The following is a 15,054-nucleotide window of genomic DNA, read 5'->3' on the forward strand; positions in this document are numbered from 1 at the left end:
GCACTCTTCCTCTGAAAACCAGGTGATGGTTTACTTCTTCCCCTTAACAGCAATGGGAAAACTGGGGTACCAGGGTGTACTCCCTGAAGCAGTGGGATTAGCTAGAACATGTTAAGTATTCCCTGAAACTAAGTCTTAGCCATCACTGTCATGTCACTCCTCAGTGGCATCACAGTAGTGAAATTCTGGACTGTACAGTCTTTTGCACACAAATGTGAGGCTTTTAGTGAACAGCAAGCCCATTGCTGCCAACACCACTGTAGAGACCCATGCTTTGTTCTAACTGGTAGCCAGGATGCCTGGGAAAACACACAGGTGGTTTCAGACAATTATAAGTAGCCTATTATCACAGAGGCGAGGGGGGAAAAACCCCGGGAATTTTCCCCGTGACCACCTGTTAATTTTCCCCTGAAGCCATTATTGATTTGCACGGGGTGGCAGCCAATGCCCTGGCAACAGTGCTGTGAATCAGAGCTCTGCACTGCCATTGCTGGAGCTTCCCTGGTGGGGAACAGCACGGTGACCGTGCTTCCTCAGCTGGTACCTTGGGGCTTCCTGCACCTGGCAGTCATCAGCCTCAGGGAAAGTTCTGCTTTCCTATGAACACCCTGCTTTTCTGCACCTGCAGTGTCCACAGCCCTCTGTAGTTCATGCTGGGCTTGGGGTTGGATCCACCAGTGACTGTGTTCTGCTTCTGCTTTGTGGAGACAAGTTTCTCAGAGCAGTGCCATTCAGCTTTTAGCTGGAGAGTCCCTAATGCTGCCAGCAATGGTGAAGGCAGTGATCTCAAGATGAGCAGTGGCATTAGTCATAAAATCATGGTGGGGCTCCCTTTGGCTGAAGCACACAATTTGGAAGCATTTTCCCAGCTTTCTCTTTTTTTTTTTTTCATTCTTCTGACGCATCAGAAGGAGGTATTGCCCCCAGACCATGGCAGGGGAGCCATGTGAATAGCTCTGCTCTTTACTGTGTCCTCTCAGAAGGAGGCCTGAGAGCGTTTACGAGAAGCAACTTGGCCCGTGGCTGTCTCTTGGTGTGGCTCTCTCCTGGTGTTTTTGGTGTGTGTACTGGGTGTGCTGAGTGGTTTCCAAAGGAACTTTCTGAGCACTGCAGTAAATAGGGAGATTTCACAGTGCAAGAGTTGCTGAATAAGTGAAACTTAGAAACAACTCTCGCTTTGTGTTTGTGAGCATTTTCCAAAGCATTTTTGTGTGTTTGGTCCAGGGCAGAATTATCAATTTCTACCATCAGAAATATAATTTTTGTAGTAAAATAGGAAACCAACCAGAGCAAGCTGCACACTGCTATGAATTTAGTCCAGATGGAAGCTTGTCCAGTTAGATGTTTCCTCAGAGAAATGCGAGAATTTGTGCATTTTTACATTTTATATAAATACAATTCTCCCCCATTTTTAGAAGAAACCAAGTTGTTTGCTCTCTCCTCCAAATGATCCTGGATGAGACAAATACACTACTGGTTGTTAAGGAGAGAGAATTATCAGGGAGGGAGCTGGTGTGCTGTTGGGGTAGAGGAGGACTATGTTTCCCTGTAGCAATAGCAGCAGTACAGATTTTCCCAAAGGCTTTCTCCTTGGAACATGCTAATTCATGACACTCCTCATGTCATGCACCATGACCTGAGTGCCCAGGCTGAGGATGTGGTGTAGTCATTTGCAGATGCAATTAAAAATTTTTTAAGTCATATCCAAGAGTACTTTGATGTCTCAGTATTAAGCTCTGTGTTTCTCATTTTCAGTGCCCAGCTCCTGACTTTAGAGCCCGAAATCCCTGCAGGGTGTCTGAGGCAAGCCTGGCACTTCCACACGAGGACCAAAACATTCAGTGTGGTGACCAGAGGGACTAATAGGGAAATTTTAAGTCTTAAATGCTACTGCTACAGTGACCCAGCCCAGCAGCTCCTCTAGAAGGTGAGTGCAGGCAGCTTTCTGTCACAGCACAGATGCCTAATCTGAAACGTGGATTACCAGCAGCCAGGAAGTGAGAAATAGGGTCACTGTTCTCCTGAGGCTGTTTGTTCCCAGCTGCCACCTCTAGCAGAGCACCCAAGCCACAGGGCAGGGAGCTGGACATTCGTGGCCCGTGCTCTGCTGAGGAGCTGCTGCTCTACAGCAACGTGCTGTTGAATCATTGGGCCGGTGAGCGGGTGCACGTGAGGGAGCACGGCTGTGCTACCTGCTGGTTCCAGCCTTCCTACGGGAGTTTGAGATTCCGGACTCCTCTCCCAGGGCTGTTTATGCATTTTACATGAAACAGTCACCAGGTAACATATAATCCCTGATCAAAGCCCTCAGGGGATTTAGGCAAAGCAATGCCTAGTTTCTTGATCCTGATCAGACTTAGGTGTGAATTGGGCTGAGCTGCTTGGCCTTGTCAGGACTGGGGCAGTTCTGGACATGCACAAAGGTGCAAATCTAGATAGCTGTTGAGCTTGAAAGCATTAAAATAAGTTGGAGATTGAAGGGGCCAGATAGCGGGAAGGACCTGGGAGCTGCAGAGGGACGCACATGACAGCGTTTCAATCCAAAGTGCAGATATCGTGTAAAACATCAGGTGCTCCAGTAACAAAGTCCTCTGACAGCAAAATGATTGTTCTCACAGGCTCCTGAAGTGTAACCTTATTTACATAATCATTTTGTGTGCTTTTTAAAACAAGAAGTCCCATCCTAGCCACTGCATTTGCTTGGATTTATTTCCACTGGGCTGCATGTGCTGAGCTGCACAATGGGGGCTGCCATAGGAATTGCTTGTTATTCTTACCAAGCATGACAACTGCTGTAGTGAAATCAAGAGCAACCTGCTCTAATGTAAACTGATTTCACATTGCTCCTGGCAGTCCCAGCTACCTCACCTAACCTCTTCTTTTTTTTTTTTTTTTGGCCAGTCTTTTTCTCTTTTTTCCTTTTTATTTTTTTTCCCCACTAAAGACACACCCTGTGCTTTCTCATAAGGGGGTTTATCATGTTGACTGTTGCATTAGTGTCTGCGACCTGCAGGTGTGCTCCTGTGGCATTATCCTTGGTGCATTCCAAAGCCACTTGGACCCTCCAGCAGATGCAGATTCCAGCTGCCTTGCAGAGATAAGCTCTGTAGTGCCTGTGATGGCTGTACCCAAGCACACCTGGCTGCAAAGCACCACAGATGTGTGTCTGACTCTTGATGGGGCTGTTGCATCTCTGATACCCCACCTGCGTGTGTGGAGTGCTGCAGGGTTGGATAAATGTGGGCAGAGAGAGTCTCATTGGGAGTGACACTGCTGTCATGCTGAATCCATGCAGACACCCAGTGGGAAGCAGTGGTGTTGGCAAGGGAGGGGAGGACACGGGGAGCGGATTTGGGGCAGGGAGTGCTGTGGGAGCAGCAGTCCCTTGTGCCGATCAGAGCTGCCACATCAGTGTGTGTGATGGATGTGATATAAATTACTATCTATAAATAAATACCACAACAGCATTTTAATGAGGTATTCTCTGGTAGCACTTGTCCAGGCTGGTAGTGTTATATTAAGGCTGGAGAAGTATCTCCAAGCAAGCTTCTTGGCCAAACTTTCAAAAACATGGTCTCACCCAAGATCTAACTAGGATTTGTTTGGATAAGAGGTTTTGCTTGTTTGTTTCTGAACATACACTCAAATAGGTTTTAGTTTTTATTTCTATTTATTTTCTTTTCCCTTCTTGGCACTGGTTTTGTGTTGGTGTCACAGAACCTAACTGATACACACTAAGGCACAAATCTGGTGCCTTTTTTGAGCATTCACTGTTGCTTTGACAACAATAAGCTTGCAGAAGGGCTGGGTGGCCTGGGGCTTTGGGGTTGGGGGGAATCTGGGGCTGTGGCTCACAGGAGTGACTTCTGTCTCTGCAGAGACCACCAGGTCCATATATCCTATATATCTCAATATCCTGGCCTGCTTCAGGGTGACACACCTGGCACTGCAGCCAGTGCTGTCTCCTGGACCCATTTCTCACGTTTCCAACATGGTTCTGCTAAGACTCAGACTTCAAGATACGAGAGAGAAAGTTAATTTCTTTGTTCCTTAGAGACAAAATCTCTGAAGTGAAGTCTCTTGACTGTCTGGACTTGTGATGCATACTTAGAATTCATTCATACTATAAATAAATAATTGGCAGGTGATGCTGTAACAGCTTCCATTCTTTTTGAGGAATCATTAATTCCAGCCACATCTCACTGACTAGCAGCTATAAAACCAATCAAAAAAAGCCCAACAAAAGAGAGACAAAATAATATCTGTTGGAAGAGTCAACTGGAGGGCTGCACACCAACCTCCTCAAAGCAGGACTAACTTCAGCATTAGCTTAGGCTGCTCAGGGCTTTCTCCATTCGATTTTTGAAATCTCCAAGGATGGGGATTTCACAAATCTCTCTGCTCCAGTTTAACTGGTCTCATTTTGAAAACTTTCTTCTGTAATGTCCAATGCAATTTCTTGTGCTCTTGTGCTGTCACCCCTGTGGAGAGCCCGGCTCACACAGCCCGGGGGCGACTCACCATCAGCAGTGTGCTGCTGACAGTCCCACAGCTTTATTCTGTCTCAGGTGCAGGCTTTGCCTTTGTCCTTGATGAATTTCAGCACGTTTCTTTCAGGTTTGTCTTCCAGGTTGCTGAAGACCCCCTGTGTGGCTGCCCTTGTCCTCCAGCATAATGACATAGAGACTCCATTCAGTGTCCTGCTCAGACTCGCTGAGGAGCTATTCTGTTCTCTCATCCAGGCTGCTGGCAAAGACTGGCCCTGGTGTTGTCACTTGAAGAATGCCATCTGTCAACACCAATTAAATGTCTAGCTGCTGACCGTGTTGACCATTGTTATCCTTTGAGCCTTTTGGGTCAGCCACGAGCTTTCTTCAGCCAGGTTGTGGTTCATCCATTCAGGCAATGCCACCCTGGATCGCCCTATAGAGGACATGATGTCAAAGACCATCCTATAACAGAGACATCCACTGCTTCCCCCACCTTGTCCATCCAGCCTGTCATTCCAGCACAGATGACAACCACACTGGCCAGGTACAATTTGTCCATATTAGATCCATACTGGCTGTGACTAGCTACCTCCTTGTGCCTGGACATGGCTTCTGTGTGCACTTGCTCTACAATATGCCCAGAAAAAATGTAGGGATATCTTACATAAGACATCTTCATCTTTGCTGATGCTTTGGCTAATCCCTGTCAGAAGCAGCCTGTTAATTACACGTGTTGAGTTTGTAAACCCTTCAGCATGAGCCTGCAGTGTTGGTTGAGGGAATTTTTGGAGTCTGAGCAGGACAAATGCTACTAAGCCAAGCTGGCCTGTTTCTGAGTGGCTTGAGTATCACTGCTGCCATAGGGGCCTGGCTGCAGCCATTGCACCTGCTCCCAGCCAAGACAGCATCTGGGAATCACTCCGTTTCTGTGGAAAACAAAACTCCTGGAAATGCTGGTCGGTGCAGCACTGGACCAGCCTCACAGAGGGTCCTGTGGGATTCATTGGGGCCTTCATGAGTGGAAAGACTTGGCAGAGTAGACATATCACCTGTGACTTGAACTGGACCAGGTAATTGCACTTGAGGACAGAGGCAGCACAGTGGTGGGTGGAACAACTCCATAGGAACACTCAGCCATGCAGCATCGGGAATGGCCCGCTAGTTGGAAGAAACATGCATAATTCTGTCATCATTTGTTGTACTCCTGCTAATCCATTCTGTGATGGACTATCTTTGTAATCTCCTCACTTGCACATTAGCAGATTTTAAGAGTGCTGCACAGAAAAGCAAACAGGATGTTTGTGTAGTGACGGCACTGCTGTGCAGTGCTAGTGAAGGAGACACAGTTCACATTCTCTGCATGGCAGGCTGGGCATTCCAGGGCCCCAAGGTAAGTGTGAGCACTGCAGTCCTTGTGCCTTACTGAAACCTGCCTTGCTGGGTGCCCTCCTGCAGTGACACATCATTTAAGGTTGTTTGCTCATTACAGAGATACTATCACAAGGTGTGGTGCCCTGATTGGAGTACAGCAAGAAAGTAACACTCTTATTCACCCACCCACCTTTGACAGATGGTCTGAGGGTCTCTCCTTGGCTTCATGACAGAAAGTGGTTGATTCACCTCCGCCCAGCAGTAATTATGTGTTGCTGCCTACTGGAAGTTCCCATGTTGGCATCAGAGTGGTAAGCCTAGAACTCACTGCTAAGATTAATTGCAAATTGCATGATTTCTTGATGTCTGTTTTATATTCAGCCTAGCGAAAGTTACCTTAATACATAGTATCATTTCCTTGTGATTTTTTTTCATGATCATTAAAATGTTCCTAATTGCTATCACCCTGCCACGCTCCTATTTCTCAGCAGCTATTTGCATGCAGCCTTCCCATCAAACTAGAAAGCAGCTCTGGTAGCAAAAAATTTATAGAATTTTGGGTTTTCCTTTCCTTTTGGAAGAGTCCTCTTTTTAATTCTTCAATTCTAGAGCCTCCTGTGTAAAACACATCTCCTTCTGTAGGGGTTTTGCCATCCTGAAAGCTTACAGTTTTATCCACTCAGATTTGGAACAAAATTATTCCCTTGTCAGTGCAGTTCTTATTGAAGCAGGCTAGCTTGCCAGGTCTCCACTCCTTATTTGTTTAAGGTTATTTATTTTTATACCAGAAAGGTAAAAACATTGACAAAAGAGGTTTATTCAGACTCTAACTGTACAGTTTACATACAAACAAAATAAAACATCCAACACATTTTGTCTTATTTATGGCATCAGTGCTGAGCCATTATAGTACCAGCAGTAGGCAACTTTTCCTCCCTTCACCTTTTGGAACCTCTTGGCACCAGCACCACATCAGCTGGATGCTCCAACCATAACAGAGTCTGCAGGAAGGCCTGTGGGAGCCCACGGGCTCAGGTTGTGTGGAGCCCACCCCCACAGGGGGGATGTTCCCAAACACCTCATCAAGACCAGGGGTGGCCTCCCCTTGGCTCTGCTCTGGGGTCCTGGAGCTCCTCAGGTGCTGAGAGCTGTGATGAGTGACCTGTTCCACTGAGTGAGTGCTAAACCCCAGAGCCCTTGCTCAGCAAGGGAGCTCTCATTTCTGGGTCAGATGGAAGTATCCAAATAAGGTTATAAATGCACTGTGGAATCTCTTTAGCAAGATCTGGTTTCAGGTGTGTTCTTCAGTGAGTTGGGATCAGAGTGGGTGTAGGTCCTGGGGATTGCTGACTGCAGTTAGCAAAGAAGAAAGAGTTGTGGGAGGATGGAACAACACTTCAAAAGAGAAGATGCATTCCCATCTTCACTGTTTCTAGCCAGTGGACAAGAATTCTTCTGATACAAGGATATTTGGGGCCTGGACAAGGGAATAAATTGTCTTTTAATGCCTAAATCAATGAAGGGAAAAGAGCAGAGACAGCCATGGAAGAGGAAGTCAATTCACTTGATGTATTAATATACCAGCTCCACAACCTTTATAAGGATCAGTGTCATCTGATACAGGCACGGGACATGTCACCTGCTGGGGAGGTTGCTGACAAGGTGGGGGTGAGGCTGGTGACAGCCATGCCTTGCACTGCAATGTTTGCTGCAGCAGCAGTTTCAGTCCTGACCCTGGCACCAGGACTGCCCAGCCTCCAGACCTGTGCGTGTTTTGGGGGTGCCTTGCTCTGTTGAGGCTCTGCTCCCCACTAAGACATGTGTGCAGGCAGGTGTGTGGGTCTGCAGAAGGGAGTTCCTGTGCCCTGCTGGGCAGGATCACTGCACACCAGCTGCTCCAGGGGCAGTGCAGGTTAAAGGCAATGATAGCTGGTGTTTCAGCTTGGCAGGCTGTGACTGCCATTGGGTGATGGGCTGGATTTCACAAGGTTCTCCAAGAGCTTGTTGTTGTACTGAAAGCCAGTGGGATGGGGTACCCAAATCCCTGTGGTGCCATCAGTGTCCGTGTCCTGCTCCCTTCAGGCATGTCCAGGAGGTGTTGACCAGCAGCGTTGCTGTTGCCCCTGTGCTCTGAGGTGCCTGTCCTCAGGAGCAATGGAAGGGCATTGCCTCCTGCCCTGGAAAGCAGGCACACCCAGTGGGTGCAGCCAGAAGCCAGGCTTTGGGAGCTCTGTTTTTGTCTGACACTGCCTTGGGAGCACTGCAGCTGAGGTGAGGTGACCCTGGTTTGGAGGGTCACACACACGTGCTGTTGAGCCCTCCCAAACACAAGCAGTGTCTCACCTTTGTGCTACTTCCAGCTGAACAGAGAGAGAACTTTGCCTCTCCTTTGTGTATCAGGGAGGTCAGTCTCCGCATGCACTGCCTTTTTTTTTATAATTCATGCATTAAAAGGCATAATAAAATGCTGTAATAGGGGTGCAATTAGTGACTCTTTAGTCCTGTCTCTCAGTGCAGTAAATAGAAAGCAGTGAGGTTCTGGAGTTCATTTGCAAAAAGATGAGTGGGAACTCTCAAACCAGGAGGTGATTAGCATGTCTGCAGGTCTGGTTTCTCCTTTCCCTGAAGTGAAGGTGGGTGTTAGGCTTAGGTGTGCAACTTCCACATCATGCCTCATCTAAGATTTGCCAATATTAATTTGCTGCTTTCCACTCTTTAGCAATCAAATAGAAGCTTTTGGGCTGGTACCTTCTGGGTGACAGGGTTTGAGAAATAACCTTTTGGTCACTATTGCAGCATTGTGAAAATGTTCTTAGGTGATATAACAGCTGCATCACATGAGCAGAGCACATTATTTCAGAGCTACCTGTATTTTCCAGTGTGAATCAGAGCGTTTATTGACAAAAATGTGTGTTGATTCTCTGAGTGATACTGTACACACTGCAAGGGAAATGCTGCTCAGGTTTGCAGGAATGTATTTGCCTGATAAAAAAACCTTTAAACTTTAAACACCATCAGTGGCAAAAGTGGCCTTGGCTGCCAGAGGAGAGGGACTGGGGAAGTGCAAGAAGAAAGGCCAGGTTGTATCACCAGTATTGTGGTTGCTCAGGGGGCTGTTGGCCCTCTTCTTAGTTTTGGGAAATACATTTAAATTCCAACATTTGTATTGTCATATTAAACCAGTCTAAAAATGTAGGTAATGATATGTAGCAGACAAAAGTATCTCTTCCCAATGAAGCCACATTGAGTCATTTTATATTACCACCAAAGGAACAAACCAAGTTTTTACAACAGTAGTTGGCAGTATTTCTATTAAATGGCATTAGCCAACAATTTCTAAAACTGCCTGTTAATTATGGCATTCAGGCCTTGCAGGCAGTTCTATTTTATGTAAGTGCCATCAATGCAGACTCCAGCCTTTGGAGGCAAACAAGACCATGACTTACCAAATTCCTTTCTGGGGTAAATCCATTGATATGGGGGGATTTGTTTGGGGTTTTTTTTGTTTGTTTTTGATTTTGGGGTGTGTGTGTGTGTCTTTTGTTTGTGTTTTTTGTTTTGGCTTTTGTTTTTGTTTTGCTTGGGTTTTTGTTTTTGTTTGTTTGTTTGTTTGTTTTTATTTTGTTAATTTTGTTTGTTTTTCATCCTGACACTGCCAGGTAACATTCAAAAGAGACAGCTTACATTCCACTTTGACCAGCTGTACTTATTATTGCTGTTGTTAGTGCTACTATTGCAATGCTGCCTGCAGCTGCCCAGTCAGCACCGAGCCCCGCTGTACTTAGCTCAAATGCACCCAAACCCCCCCAAAAAACTTACACTTCAGAATACAAGTGACTTACAGTGGTGAAGAGGAGGGATAAAACCAAATGGATACAATTAGCTCGGGCACAACTTAGTCATATTCTCTTCTTGGTATAATTATAAAATGGACAAAGGTAGCGCCAGCTAACCTCAAATACCCTTCTAGCCATAATTAATGATATTGCATAATAATGGTGTCAGTTTAAACAATGTTTAAAACCGATGCTTTGCTCGAAATTGCTGTACAGCCACATATCTTGCACAACAGACTAACACATAGCAGTGCCTTGACTTCCATTTTCTATTTCATTGTGTCATCTGTGCATAGGAAAAGCTCTTGACCAAAGAGGAGTCAGTGGTATAGTGGTAAATAAAAGTGGGTAGATTCATCTGTCTGTGGTATACAAGGAGCAGGTAAATACTAGAAGTGTGCAGAGCAGAGGTAGGTACAAAGGGAGTGTCCTTTGCCTGCATTTACCCTTGACTACACCACTTAGAAGAGTTGCATAATTGATACAATTGAACCACATCAGTCCTTTATTTATAGAACATAATGAAATGGTTTTCAACATCCTGGATCATGCTGCATGGGTGATTGCCATATATGCACCCAAGGAGAATAAATAAAAAACATTTCCCTAAGGTATTATGTCTCTTCACTTGCTCTGCTTGCATGCAGGGCTTTCTTTGCAGAGCAGCTCTGTCGGGAGTGCAGCACGTAATCCTGCCGTGCCGTTGCACACGTGTGGGTCACAGGAGCACTGCAGGGATGATGCTCCAGAGCGCTGGGATTTCACATTTCCCGTGTGGTACACGAAGCATTGTCACAGGCTGGCAGATCTAGGCTATACCTGAACATGCCACAGACTACTGAGCACAGAGTCCCTTGTAGCACTTAAGTTAGTCCTTGTTCAAACTCCATGGCTTGAATTTGACACAAATCTTGCTTACCCAGCCCAGCAGGCTCCAGCTCAGCAGTGGCATTTGGTGGCAGCTGTCAGCGATGGCAGTGGCCGTGGGCACGGAGCAGCTCTCCATGGACGAGACAAATGACAAATGACAGCTGACACAGCTGAGCTGAGCCCACTGTTTGAGCCACGGGCTCTCACACCAACCTGTGTGTCTGTCAGTACTGACTGACACCCTGACTGGGACTGTCACCCAGGGAAGACTCTGGTCTGCAACAGCAGCACCAGGTGGCACTGAGTCAGGCATACTGTAAAAATTTCATGAAATAAAACAAAACACCACTATTATGTTATATTTTGTTGTTGTTGCTATTACTGGAAAAATATGGATAATTTACAAGTATTTCCCTTGCTGGATTGTTTGTCCATCTTTATATGATGTTCTACTGTTCCTATTGCATCATTTACATTTGGCCTTTATTTATGATGCTCCATTATTTTATGTATACACTTTATAATTAGAACTACTAATTGCAAGCTTGCCTACTGCCTTCAGTTGGCTTTTCCAGAGCATTACTTGCAAAAAACTCGCAATTACTCAGTTGTTTTCAATTGCTCAGTGAGTGTTTTCATAAATCAAAATGAAACCAGGATTTGCTTGTCCTATTTCTAAGCTTTACATGGTGCCCAGCTGGTGCCTAGAAATGAACTACATCAAAAACTGCATTTTTTCCAGAGTTGTTGAAGATCTTTTCTCAAAAGTCCTCTTTTTCTGAATGAAAAAAAAAATTAATTACCACATAGAAATACTGAGGGAGTCCCACGCTAGCTGTTCTATTAGATTTTAATTATTTCTAATTTTTTAAATTTTTTTTTACATGTAAAACTTCAACCTAGGCACGTTGTCATATTTTTGATACATTTTGAACTGAAAAATATCTGTATAGGTTAAATGGTTCTGCAAGAAGGAGTCAGTCATTTCCATGCACTCGCTGCAAACTTTGACACAATGCTCCCATTTTATCATTTGTTATTTCAACTTTGCTGATGATTCAGTGGTGTTATTCCACTGAAAAACTGGAGTAACACAGAAGTGAATCAGGCTCATTGGCTCTGCATCTCACTATCTAAAATGAGGATCCACCTACAGGTAAAACACTATCACACTGCAAGTATCTCACGGACTGCAATCTGTCCTGGCTTGCCAGATCCTCATCGGAAAATGATTGCACAGGCTCAAAATTAAAATTCATGCTGACTGCCTTTCAGTCAATGGGAACACTCAGGTGAACGAGATGAGCTGGTTTGGGCTTTTCTCATTACAAATCGCTCAAACCAAAAGCAGCAGAGCAGAGGGTTACTTTTATTTTGCTGCTGCTGCTTTCCCTGTCTGGCTACCAAGGCTGGAGAAAGTGGCACCTCTGCTGCTTTCCCAGGAGGGCCGTGAGGGACCCCTGGGTGGGAGCGAGCTCGGGTCGCTCTGTCCCATCACCAGGCACTGGGGCTGGTGCCAACTCCGAGGAGACACCTGTGAGCACGTGTTCTTGCAGCAGTGGGACTTACACCAACACTACAGCTGCTTCATTGGCAGCCACGAGCTCAGCTTCACCGTGTGACACCTCAGCAAACACTCAGTGGCAAGTAGTGCTAGAAACTGTATGGAAGTGTAATCAGCTGGTGGATGATCATCTCGTGATTTATTATTCAAACTACCAAATAACTTCCCCTTTCCTTCAGTATTCCCTTAAAAATATGTCATTCTTGTTTTGTTCCCTTCCCAAAGTCAGTCTTAAAGTGCATCTCACAAAAAAGTACACTCATCCAGTGGGTGCAGACTGTGCCCCTCTGCCCCGTTTTTGCTTCTCACGCACCCTGTGCTTGAACTGACTGATACAAAAATGGTTCCCAGTTACATGATGGCCCAGCCAAATGTCTGTGGATTTGGCAAAAAAACATCATAGTCGACCTGAGCAATTAACTGAGTGTACAGTTCCCTTTGGAGGGGAGGAGTGGAAGAGAGGTTCCAGCTTGTGTCTAGCAACTGCATGGGGAACACATGAGAGCAAAAGCTCTTCTGTTTCCACCACTCGGTGAGAACATCACCTTGGGTAGCACTTGTGCTGCTTGACAGCACTGAGTGAGGCCTCAGGCACGGTGCTTTCACCCCATTAAAGGCTTTGTCTTTGGGTCTTCAGCCTGAAATCCACCCAGGCATTAGCAGGAGAAGGCTGGTACTGCCTGCTGGTGTTTGGCTGGAAGGTGCTGATGGCATCAGGCTGTGGTGACAGCTGGGTGACATCATGAAGAGTGCCACTTTGCTGTGGACCCCAGAAGTGGGGAAAGAGGGGCTGTGACGAGCTGCTCCCATGCTGAAGTCACAGTCTTTGTGGCAAGGTTTGGCTGCAGGAGATGAGAGAGAAGTACCACCTCCAATTGCTCTGTGAGGCTCTCAGGAGCAGAGTGCTGGCTTCAGCCTGTACTGACACCCAGCCTCGACTGGCACAGAACCACTGGAACTGTCAGAGGCACCAGATGAACCCAGGAAAAGTGAATGGCCATGAGATAAAATGCAAAATGAGCCAAAAAGGCAGAATCTTACAGTAACACTAATGTAAACACTGCTCTGTTAAGAAGTCAACCTAGTTTTTATCTTGTAGCAGTGAGATTGTTTTTGAGAACCTTGCAGAGTCAAATGAATTCATAAACCTCTGTACCAGGTGCAATCATTAGTCAGTAAATGAATTACACATAATTATCTTCTTTGTATTTAATTCACTTGGCTTCCAGTTTCTTACTCTTCATACAGTGAAACTCTCTTTCCCTCTCACACAAACACACTCTCCATGGGCAAGGAGGTTTTGGAGGGCTGCCATCGTCTTGACTCATGAATCAGACTCCATGATTTGAATGATATTTATCTAAGCCTGCAAACAAAGAAGATGGCTATGCGTCCAATGAGAGAATAATTATTGTTATTATGTTTATAGAGCAACAAAGTTGGGAGTTAGGACCCTGGGGGAAAGGCGGCAGGAAGGGCGAGCTGGGCAGAGGCAGGAGTCTGTAGGCAGTGGTTCAGTGCAGGCATGTGCCAGGGCCCTCGGAGGGTTCCCTGCCTCTGAGTCACCCTGCCAGGAATGGCCCAGCGGCCGAGGTGAGTGCCCAGGTGATCCTGGCTCAGCAGGGACACTTCCCGGGAGCTGTGACACCACCTCCCACCATGAGACAGGGAAAACACCAGGCCTGCAAAGGGTTTGGAAGAGGCTGAAGGGAGCTGGGGTTGGCACAGGGCACCCCAGGCATCCCTGCTGCTGTGAGGCTGAGGATGGGGATGTGCACAATGCAAGGGATCCAGCCCTGGCTGCACTGGGTAGCAGCACTGACAGGGCAGCCTCCTGCTTGCAGCAGATCGTGTGTGTTCTTTCCTTATACAGAAGTCAGCTGTACACCTACACCCACAATTCCTTTAACTAAACTAAAAAGAAAGGGGGGGAAAAAATCTGTGACAGAAAAAGCTTGTTTTGCAAGTAACCACCACTGCCACATCAGGTTGCTTAGAAATAAAAATGTCCCTTGAAATGACATGTGGGATCATCCTGCTCCACAACTTCAGTGCCAGCTTGTGCAAAGGAGCTCTGCTCTGCTGCTTGGGAGAGCTTTGGATATGGGGACAGGGGCAGTGCCATGTGTGACCCAGGCTTGCTCCTGCCATGTTAATGTTTTGTGCACTCAGACAGGGCAGTGACAGAGGAGGCTCTACCTGTCCCTTAGGACTGTCCATAGCAGGCAATAAATTTGGGATAACTAATAATTTGAAACCCATATTTCCGAAATACATCTGCCGCTCAAAAGCCTCATCTTGGCTGGGATTGCAAGTGTCCCCTGAATTTACACACCTCTGATGTGTGGCTGCTGCCAAGCCACACACCTGCACAAAACTCACTCAGGTTTCTTGTTGTGCCCATGGAGACAGCCACACATGCTCACATCTGACCTGACAGGTGCACCTGTACAGAGGAATGATGACAGCTTGGTAGCACCAAGCAATGGCCTTGGCCATCACAGCCGTGGCTCTGGAGACCCTGGAGCACTGCAGACCCTGGGAGTGTTTCAGTTTGCAGTTCCAAGTCCCAGCAGAGGTAAGTGGTGAGCAGCACTCCTGTGGAGAAAGCTGGGGAAAGTGTCATTTACTTCCATTAACTCAGCTTGAGGATGGCAAAGTTTGAGCCGCCTTGCAACTATCTCAGATCATCTCTGGGCTAACAACGTACAGCCAGGGGGACAGCAGGGAAAGCAGCCAGGTGAAGAGGTTGCCTGGCAATAGCAATGCATTTAGAATGAATCCCACACAGAGAACAAGACATCCCGTTCTTGTTCTCCCAAGACCAGTGTGAAACAGTTCCAAATTTTGTCCTTGTTACTGGAGGGGAGGCAAAACCAATAACCTGGTTAATTATTAATGCTTCAAAAGATACCACTAAAAA

The sequence above is a fragment of the Lepidothrix coronata genome, unplaced genomic scaffold (genome assembly GCF_001604755.1).
Source record: "Lepidothrix coronata isolate B3197 unplaced genomic scaffold, Lepidothrix_coronata-1.0 Scaffold132, whole genome shotgun sequence".
In the NCBI taxonomy this organism is placed as follows: domain Eukaryota; kingdom Metazoa; phylum Chordata; class Aves; order Passeriformes; family Pipridae; genus Lepidothrix; species Lepidothrix coronata.